Genomic DNA, 10,400 nt, shown 5'->3' on the forward strand with positions numbered 1-10,400 from the left:
GTGGGCGGCTGCAGCAGGATTTCCTGCGGGAGGAGGCACCACGGGCATGGCCCTGGGGCTCCGGGGGCCCATGGCCGTGCCCCCCAGCAGGCGAGTGTCACCCACAGTGGGGCAGGTAGGACGGGGACAGGCACCAGGAGAAGGGGGAGAAAGCAGCACCCAGAGATGGGGTCAGAGAAAGAGCGATTTATTGTCTTCTCCTTGAAAAAAGGCTTGCTACAGCCCTGCTAGTGCTGCCGGCGGGGCGGCCTCTTGCAGGGCTGGGCAGAGTCCTGGGGGCTGGGGGCCCTCCTCTTCGGGGGGTGGCGGGACCCCCCATTTGAGCGGTCCCGGCCCCTGTAAGGCATGGAGGGGCTGTGGCTGCAGCCCTGGGCAGAGGGACCTGCCACCGTCGCCTGCCCCGGCTCCTCCTGGGGCTGCTCCTGCTCTGCTAGGACAGGAGCAGATGGGGGGGGGCCGAGACCCTCGCGGAGGGTGGCCTCCGAGGTGCCAGCTTCCTCCTCCCCATCGGAGCCAGCAGAGCTGCTGGAGGAGGATGGGTGGGAGGGGGGAGTCCCCCACCGGGAGCTGGTGGGGCTGGGGCTGGTGGAGCTGGAGCGGGGAGTCCCCCACCGGGAGCTGGTGGGGCTGGGGCTGGTGGAGCTGGAGCCAGCCCCAGAGCTGTCATCCTCTTCCCACACAGGAAGGTTGTGCAGCAGGCCCCGGGCATCCTGGCTGCACTGGTCCACGATGATATTGATGACGCCATGGACCAGAGGTGCTGCACGTTCCCCAAGGTCAGGCTGCAGCACCTGGACCATGGCCTCCGCAACCGGGCCGCTGACGCACAGGGTGTGCAGGATTCTGGCCTCTGCACGACGTGCCTGCCACCAGCGGGGCCCACATATTGCCTGCAGCTCCTGACGCAGCCAGGGCAGCAGCACGGGTTGAAGAAGATACCCCCGTCTCTGGAAGAGTTGTGCCCAGACTGCAGGCGGGATGCCAGCCACCGGCTCTGTCTCTGGCCCTGCAGTCCCCTGCTCATCTGGGGACAGTGTCCCCTGTGGAGAAGGTGCAGGGGACACCACAGGGCAATGGGGGCTGTTTTGGGTCGGGCGGCTGGGAGCTGTGCCTGCCTGGCTGCTGACGTCTGGCCACTCTTCTGGGTCTCTGATGACACAGCTTAGATAGCGATTTTCTCTAAACAGACGAAAGCGGACCTTCTCTACCAGTCGTCTGCAGAGTGGGCACTCTGGCTTCCTGCGTACCCAGCGCAGGATGCAGCCCAGGCAGAACCGGTGACCACAGGGCATCGCGTAAGTGTTGTTACGTGGCACATCACGGCAGATGGGGCAGATCTGCTCTGTCTCCGTGGCCATGTTCACGTGCCACACCAGGTTGGGGAGAGCTGAGGATGAGGAGCTGGTCCCCCTCGCTGGCATCACACACACTGCAAAATGAAGGCAGGCCCTGGTCACTCACTGTCCCAGCGAGGGGTGGGGAAGGGAGGAAGAAATGCCCAGGCCCCTCACGAAGGACACCCTCCGGCTCCCCAAGCCCCTTCGCCCACCCCGGGGGGACGCTTCCTCGCACAGCTCACCTCCGCTTCCACAAGCACCCGGCGGTGCCCGGCTGCCTGACCCAGGCAGGGCCGGGGAAACCCAGGGGATGGCTCCGGGACGGGCACCGAGAGCTGCCGACGGCAGCCCCCAAATCACCACCCAGCACCGGGATCAGCCTTGCTCGACCCTCCAGACCTCGCAGGCACGCTCGGCAGGAGTCCAGGCACGAGCCAGACTGGGCTGGGCTCTGCCGGCGCCCGAATATAAGCAGTGAGGGACGTGACGTCACGGTCCATCGCTCGCTGACATCACAGTCCACCGCGCGGTGATGTCACAATGGGACGTCTGCCCCCGCGTCACTCGTGCCTCCGCACACACCTCTGGGGCTACCACAACCCCACTTCCCACTCCCTCTCCTCACCAGTGTCTTCTGCTCACCATCGGCATTTCATGCCAGTCACCAAGGCCTTGCCTGTGTCTTCTCTGCAGCCCCCTCAGATGCCCCTGTACCTCACTTTCCCCAGTCCAGCTTCTTACCAAAATAAACAACTCAGCCCTAATTACTTTTTTCCCCGTTGGTCCCAACTTGGCTGCACCTGTTCCCAGGTTTGGTACTTTGGGCAGCATTATTTAGGCAGTGTCATACTGAAACGATGTTCCAGGCGTGGTTAGGCTGGTGCTCTTCTCCTTGCACGACTCCACTTCCCAGCATGTCTGTAGCGCTCCCCTCCAGCTTCTGTGTGCATTTTGGCCATCTCTCGGGCAACTCCCCTTCACCAATTGTGAAATCCAGCCATTCCTCACAGCGCGCTCTGAAACTTTTACTGGCTTCCTGCACTGCACATGCCGTGTGCAGCAATTACTGACATTTGGCAAAGGACCGGTCTGCAACCTAGTTATTTGCCTGCAGCCATAAATCCATTAACTCAGATCTCATGGTCTGACTTTAAATGAGTGGTTCTACCCTATAACACTCTGGCGAAGGAAAGCCCATTCTACTACTGTGGGTAGCAGGGAAAAGTGAGAGTCAAAATGTAGGCATGAATTTCAAATTCTGAGGGTTCATTTATGTTATAAGTAGATTTCTCAAATTGATGTGAGTCAGAGCCAATCAAAATTTCAATTGTTTATTTAGCAAGCGGCAACAAGCAAAACAGCGCTGGGCGGCCGGGGAGTCCTTGCTCCACCAACGGCGCGCACTCACTTCCCGAGGGTCCGTCTTTTTTATATCCTCCGCCTTTCGATATCGGGTCTCTCTGAGGGGCGTACTCTGCGTCTGCGCACTTTGTAGCTAGGGGGTCGCTCCATCCGGGTCTTCCTCGCGTCACCAACTCCTCGTATTTCCTGCTTTCCTGAGAGTGGCTCACAAAGCTTTTGTTTATATCTTACAGAATATAGACACTACCCCCTTTTTTCTTCTTCTTCTCCCCTTTGTCTTTCTCCCCTTTGTCCTTCTTCCCTTTCTCCCTCTTTTCAGTCTTTTGCATAGTAGGAGTCCTTGCTTCAGCATTTCAACTTAGATAAGCACTTGCAGTCAGTTAGTCGTTACACAGTGTAATAGTTAAGATTAAGCTTAGGCCTACATAGTTTATGGAATAACATGTCACAAGCTCCCAGTATCTTCAATGGAATTTGATGAACAAACAGTTTACTGTCTATCACAATCCCCCCTTTTTCTTTTTATCATTTTGTTCATCAAATCGTTGCAATTCTTGTTGACTTAACAGGAGTGTTTTTTTTCAATTTAAAGTCATCATCTAATTGGTTGGTTTTGGTTTTAATGAGTATTGGACGGGTGACAGATATCAGATATGTTACCCGTTGCATCATTCTCCAAGTTATGACATATAATATTATTGACAAAGTCAAACTGATTAAGATTAATATCAAGAGAACTACAATGGGGTGACACAACTTGTTTAAGATGTTTGTAGCAGTAGGTGACTATCCAAAAAGGGTGTCCCACCAATTATGTTCTGCATTCTTTTTTGCTCTTTCCAAGACTCGGTGTATTTCTTTTACATTGTGATGAACAGTTATTAGAGTTTTCTGTCAGTTTTTTCTAATTTTCTCTAAAATTTTAACTAAGTCTTTGTGTTGAAGTAACTGTTTAACCAAAGTGAGATTCATTCCAATGGGTGTAGGTTGTAGATTATGTATTAATGTATAATTGGATTGCAGGAGTTGGTAAGACGTGACCGGGGTTAAATAGGAAAAGTCACATCCGATTATCTTTGTGAAATTGCAAACACAGAGATTTGAATAATTTTCTGTCTTTACTATGATCTTGTCTACGGTTAAGAATTCACAAACCGTCCTCAAACATACACAACCTTCGCCAATATATATAAGTATTGTTTTAGGATTGTCATTGGGATGGACCTCAAAGTGACAAATATTTTGTTCGGTATCTAGACAAATATCTTGTGCCTCAATTGCATTGCCTTCACAAATGAATCCTTGTTGTTCCCGTACAATGCAAGACTCTAGATTGATAGTTTGCCATTTTTCGTTTACTTTTCGGGCCCATACTCTATGCTCAGAAGGATAGAGTATGGTCCCGTCGTGATTCAGCCCTAATGCAATGACAGGATAAATTTGGTATATGGTGGTATTGTAAATAGTGAGTATAAAGGTAGTAGTTGTGTTTGTGATGGGGTCACAGGTAAAGTTTACCAGGTTCCACCAGGATTGGAGTTTCTTTTCAAAATTAGTAGTACTGTCCCAAATTATTCTCCGAATTTCAGTAGGAAGAATACTTTCTTCACCTTCTTTTATAATTGAGGTAGCTATCGACTGCATCCATATTTGAGTCTAGATGCAGCTGAGAGTTAAAGAGAGGTTATTTTGGAGTATACTGAGTGTATCTGTAATCAATTCATGATCTTTTATATTTACCTTTTCCCTTTTTGGTAATATATTTGACAACAGTCACTGGTTAGTCCCCAAAGTCAATAAGGAAGATTGCAAAGGTTGTTGTATATTAGTTAAATCACTAATTGAGGTAGTCAATTTGTTCATTATCACCTCCGAATCAATACTATTTAAAACTCCCAATCCTGTTCCCAATGCACTGGTTAAGTTTCTCTGCATTCTTTTTGTGTGAGGAGTTTGTTTTCGCAGCCAGGTTGTTCATCCCTCGTAAGAAGTCTTTAGGAAAGGTGAACAGGTTGTCTGAATATTTGAAACATTATTTTGCATCAGCAATTCAACTTGTTTGAGAGACCACGTCGGGTTAAACAGCATTTGTTGTTGACCTGTATTTCTAATTGCATATGGTCTAATTTCAAAAATTCTTGGGCTAAGCACGACTGTTGGTTGTGTTGGAACAGTATGAGTAGTCTGAGTAGTCTCTTTGGGAGTGTGGGTTGTGGTTGTTGTAGTTTCCTCCTGTATGTTCAATGGAAATCGGAAAGATATAGTTTGATCTCCTGACCTGGTTCCTCTCAAATAAACTATGGACACTGGTTGGGTTGCAGTAAATGTATACCAACAGGTTTCTGATTCACAATGGGTTTGAGTTATTTTAGATTCTGTTTTGTCTCTGATAATGATTTGAGTAAAAGGGGGCTGACGGACGGTTTGAATTAAAGGGTGTTGACTTATTATCACATTTACATTGAATACTCTGCAGCTTATCTGTATCTCATCTCCTTTTTTAGTTGTCCAGGTATGGGATGAATTCTCCCATTTATATGTTTGGAGTGTTAGGTTATTGTTTAGTATGGTAGTTGTTAATTTTGTTCCATACAAATCTGTATCCATACTTCCTGTATGTTCATAAGAAGCATCTGTCCAAGGTCATAAAATTTGGTTAGTTAGGGTATGTTCAAAAGGTTGGTGGGATTGGTTAGTCGTTCTAGCTCATTCTGGTAGTGTATTCATTGTAGTTAATACACTTAGCCAGACTATCCAATAGTTCCAATAGAAGGTTGGTGGGATTCTATAGATTTGTTTTTTTGTTTTGTTTTGTTTTGTTTTTTTTTTTTTTAAGTCTCTTTTGTATCAGGGTGTCTGGTACTCTCGTTTGGTCCTTCTCCCTCAGAGGTCCTTTTTTCTTCAGAGTAGGGCAGTAGAGTTTTCCCCACTTTGGTACGTCTCTGCCTCCTCTGCCTACTCTGTTGCTTAGAGCAGCAGGGTGTTCCATCTTCTCGGCAGCAGCCGTATTCTTCAGGGGTACGTTTGCCTCTACTCTGGGACACATAGGTCTCCCAGTTTTTATCTCTGATCTTGGGTTCACGACAGGGGACCCAGGGGATCTGCTTTCTACAGATCACCCTTAGGATCTGAGGGTGTTATTCAGTAGGCTAATTAGAGTGAGTGCACTCTCTTTCAGGATTTATCCCTTTAGTAAATATTTTCCACCAAGTTTTAGAATCTTCAATTATTTTCCTGTTTTTACTCCAGTTTTAGGGCCTGATTAGTTAATCTCCGTTCTCGTTAATAACACTGATTACAACCAGATCGGAGATTTATTCCATGTGCATTATGAATCCCCCAGCCTTCTTTATATACATTACACTTTACACTTTATGTATATAAAAGGAAAACAAATATAAGTTTCAATTGGACAAAATATTAGGGTCTCACTCATCGAGTCCTTCGTAGGTTCTTATCTCACAATGTGTAGAGAGTTCTGTCAGGTTTTCCGAAGGGTGACTCGTAGATCCCCAGGAGAGTTGGTCACTTTCCAGGCTGGATCCTGTATAGGTCCCTTTACTCGGCTTGCGTGTGTCCACCCCTTCTCAGCAGTCCGAACAGCAGTTTCTGTAGTGATAAGAGCAACATAGGGTCCTTCCCAACGGGGGGGTCAAAGAAGATTCTTTCCATGATTTGGTTAGTATTTTATCTTCTGGTTGGATTTGATGCATGGTCACATCCAATGGAGGTCTTTGTACTACCATCCCCCGGGTCTGCAGTTGTTTTCTCCTTGTCATTAGTTGTATTAGATAGGATTTTATCTTTAATTCTTCAAGTTGGGGGTGATCTGGTGGTATTTCTAAATCATAGGGCATCCCATATAACATTTCAAAGGGAGAAATACTTACATCGGTTCGGGGTTGAGTTTTGATATTTAACAATGCTAAAGGGAGATACTTTATCCATGACATTTTAGTTTCTAACATCAATTTGGTAAGTTGGGTTGTTTTTTTTTTTTTATTCATACGTTCAACTTTTCCTGAGCTCTGCGAGTGCCACGGGGTATGGTATTGCCACTGTGTACCCAGGGTAGTCAAAGTCTCTTTGGTTACTCTGGATAGAAAATGTGGACCCCTATCTGAGTCTATTGTTTCTATTGTCCCATACCGAGGTATAATTTCTTCAAGTAGTATCCTTGTTACTGTGTGAGCTGTGGTTCAGGCTGTGGGAAAGGTTTCTACAAATTGGGTTAAATGATCTATAATTACTAATAAGTATTTATACCTCCCCACCTTTGGTAATTCGGCAAAGTCTATTTGTATTTTTGCAAAAGGTCTATGAGTCAATTCTCGCCCCCCCATATACTTGTTTTCTCATTTGATATTTATTTACTTTTTGACAAACGAGACATTCTCCTATCACTCGTTTGGCTATATCATATATCCCAATGCACATGTATTTAGTTGCAAATTGATCCACTAATGTCTGAGTTCCCTAATGAGTGTTTTTATGGAATTGCTGCATTATCTTGGTAGCTATGGGTTTTGGGAGAACTTCTCGGCCGTCCGGGAGTTCCCATTTTCCATTAGTTTTCTGTTTAATCCCCATTTGATTTAATTTTGTTTGTTCTTGAATAGTAAAGTTTAAAGTTTCATAGGATTTTTCATGGAAAAAGCACTACTTAAACCCTGGTCTTTCACATACACATTCTATGCCATCTACCCCGAAATCGTCCCAGCAAGCATAACAGGGGAGGTAATTATCTCCACAATTAACACACCGCTTTCTGGTCTCTATCGGATCATCCAAGTGCAGTGCTAATAGCGCTGCTCTCTTTACCTCTTGATCAGTAAGGTTATTCCCCCGTACTAAAGGATTGAGCCCCCTCTAGTGTCCCTTTACGTGTACTACCGCAATTTCGCTGGGCCCCCGTATAGCTTGCAAAATTTGTGATATTAACTCCTGATGTACTAGGGCCTTCCCCTGAGAATTGATTAAGCCTCTCTCTTCCCATATTTTTCAAAGGTATGTATTACTCCAAAGGTATATCTAGAATCGGTATATATAGTTCCCACTTTTTCTTTTAGTAATTGTAAAGCCTTTACTACTGCATATCATTCGTATGCCTGTGCATATTCACTTTCTTCCAAACTAAAGGGTTCCTTTGAATTGACATAAATGTTTAAGGCTTGACAGACCCACTCTTCAAAGGACCCAAAAAAAAAAAACCCAGGTCAATAGAGATGGTCGCCCCTGATTTGTTTCCCTCCCCGAACCTCCATATAATAATAAATCATTTTTACTTTGTCCTTACCCCGCCTAAAGGGGTAATTTTCCCAATGGTTTAACATCAAGTCTAAAGGGCTATCTGGTGGTATTTGGGGGTACCTCACCTTGGGTCCCACACCACCCATGGGATCAGAAGGCTTGCTCTTCTTCTGTCCCATCTTCCGGAGCGCCTTCACACACTCACACAATTCGCTTCCCCCTTTTCGTGACCCAGTCCCTCGCGGGATATGGGAACTGCACTACTGAGGGGTCCGCACTCGCTTCGCCCTGCTGGGCGTCTCACACACCACGCTCCGGGAAACCCAACCCCAACCGAACGGTAACCGGCCTATACTCACGCAACCCTGCGTCTTCGTCCGGGGCTTCGTGCACAAAGATTACGGGGTTACCGGTATTCTTTTGCTTGTTGCCGAGTTTTGGAGTTCGTCGGTAGAGGGTGTGATGTGATAGCACTCAGCCGGGGCCGCTGAACTCAGCGGGGCGCCTCCCCGTATGGGGCTTCCCACCAGATTGCCTCTATCCGAGTCACGGCACCAATTTTGTTATAAGTAGATTTCTCAAATTGATGTGAGTCAGACCCAATCAAAATTTCAATTGTTTATTTAGCAAGCGGCAACAAGCAAAACAGCGCTGGGCGGCCGGGGAGTCCTTGCTCCACCAACGGCGCGCACTCACTTCCCGAGGGTCCGTCTTTTTTATATCCTCCGCCTTTCGATATCGGGTCTCTCTGAGGGGCGTACTCTGCGTCTGCGCACTTTGTAGCTAGGGGGTCGCTCCATCCGGGTCTTCCTCGCGTCACCAACTCCTCGTATTTCCTGCTTTCCTGAGAGTGGCTCACAAAGCTTTTGTTTATATCTTACAGAATATAGACACTACCCCCTTTTTTCTTCTTCTTCTCCCCTTTGTCTTTCTCCCCTTTGTCCTTCTTCCCTTTCTCCCTCTTTTCAGTCTTTTGCATAGTAGGAGTCCTTGCTTCAGCATTTCAACTTAGATAAGCACTTGCAGTCAGTTAGTCGTTACACAGTGTAATAGTTAAGATTAAGCTTAGGCCTACATAATTTATGGAATAACATGTCACAAGCTCCCAGTATCTTCAATGGAATTTGATGAACAAACAGTTTACTGTCTATCACAATTTATGACAGCGAGAAGGATGTAGGAGCTGCAATGTGCGTCTTCACAGCAACAGCACCCGATGTCCTCCCGGGACGTCTGGCAGTCTCACAGTTGGTGCGTCAAGTCGCTGGGACGTGGCAGGCTGTGGCCGAGGATCTGTTGCCCCTCAGGGCGTGCCCCACCAGAGAGGTGACCAAACCACCGCCACCCCGTGCTGCGGGGACAGGCGGGTCCTTCAGGCACCCTGGGCCCAGTGGTGACCCAACGAAGCTGTTGCTACCACCAAAGCTGCGCTTCACCCTGGACCCTCTGCGGAGCGGGGCTGTTAAGCCAGTAGCCGCACCCCGAGCTCACGGGGCACACACAAACTCCCACAGCCCTCAGCAGAGGCAGCCGGCACCCTGGCCCTGAGGGGCCTGAGGGGCCTGAGAGGTCTGAGGGGCCTGAGGGGCCCAGGCCCAGCTGCTGCTCCTGCCGTGGCACCCGGGACCCCTCGCAGGAGAAGGGGGGATGTGACCAGCTCGGCCGCGGCTAATGGACGCCTGCCCACAAGATGGCGCCCGCGGGCTGAGGCGCAGGGGCCCAAGCTCGTTCCTGTCCCAATTCCATCCAGTTCGTTCTGCTTCTCCTGGCTGGACTTACTACTTTCAGCCTCGTTGTTTGAAACAGGGATTACCTCCCTGTACGTGTCTCCACTGATGCCATGACTGCTCTATCACACTAAGGAGATGCAGCTTCCATTTTGGTAGAAAAAATTATTTTCCTGATCTTTTATATCCTTTTTGCACTCCGAGCACAAACTTTTCTTCCCGCATGAGGAACGCAAAACTGCCCAAGGATTACTTCTCTTGCACCATAGCTGAGTTTCTCTACCAGGTTCCCGTGTATAAAAGGCTGTGTTCAGTGGCTTTGGACAGGTGAATTCAGACATGCTTGTAATTACCATTTTCCTCAGCAGTGAGACGCGAGGAAATCCTAACAGCATTGGAGTAACGGAAGAAACTATTGCAGACCTAAACTTCTTTAGCGGGTATTCTGTCTCAGCATCAGATCAGTCACGTGACATGCAATTAAACTGTCGCCTAAGACACAGCGCAACAGGGACAAAAGACCCCACACCAGAACCCAGCAGCCTTACTAACTGCCAGTGATTCAGATTTGCTGTACATTTATGACACATATATTCTGCCTCACATATTTGATTTTGCCGGCCATTTTCATGGACTCTATGTGGCACGCTGGAGGAATGTTCTGTCCTCCATGAACTGATCTCTTTCCTGTTTTCACAGTGCTTTCTCAAGGACGAGGGAAGGG

At 47.9% G+C, this 10,400-nt stretch overlaps 1 long non-coding RNA gene across 1 annotated transcript; it reads right to left on the reverse strand.

Annotated features, from left to right (window-relative positions):
- Nucleotides 1-2,652: 2,652 nt before the first annotated feature.
- LOC141938003 (uncharacterized) lies at nucleotides 2,653-9,007 on the reverse strand. The gene is made up of 2 exons (XR_012627135.1): nucleotides 8,309-9,007; nucleotides 2,653-6,308 (listed from the first exon to the last, which is right to left on the reverse strand). It is a non-coding gene; the product is annotated as an uncharacterized LOC141938003 (long non-coding RNA).
- Nucleotides 9,008-10,400: the final 1,393 nt, after the last annotated feature.

The sequence above is a fragment of the Strix uralensis genome, chromosome Z (assembly GCF_047716275.1).
Source record: "Strix uralensis isolate ZFMK-TIS-50842 chromosome Z, bStrUra1, whole genome shotgun sequence".
NCBI classification, from domain to species: domain Eukaryota; kingdom Metazoa; phylum Chordata; class Aves; order Strigiformes; family Strigidae; genus Strix; species Strix uralensis.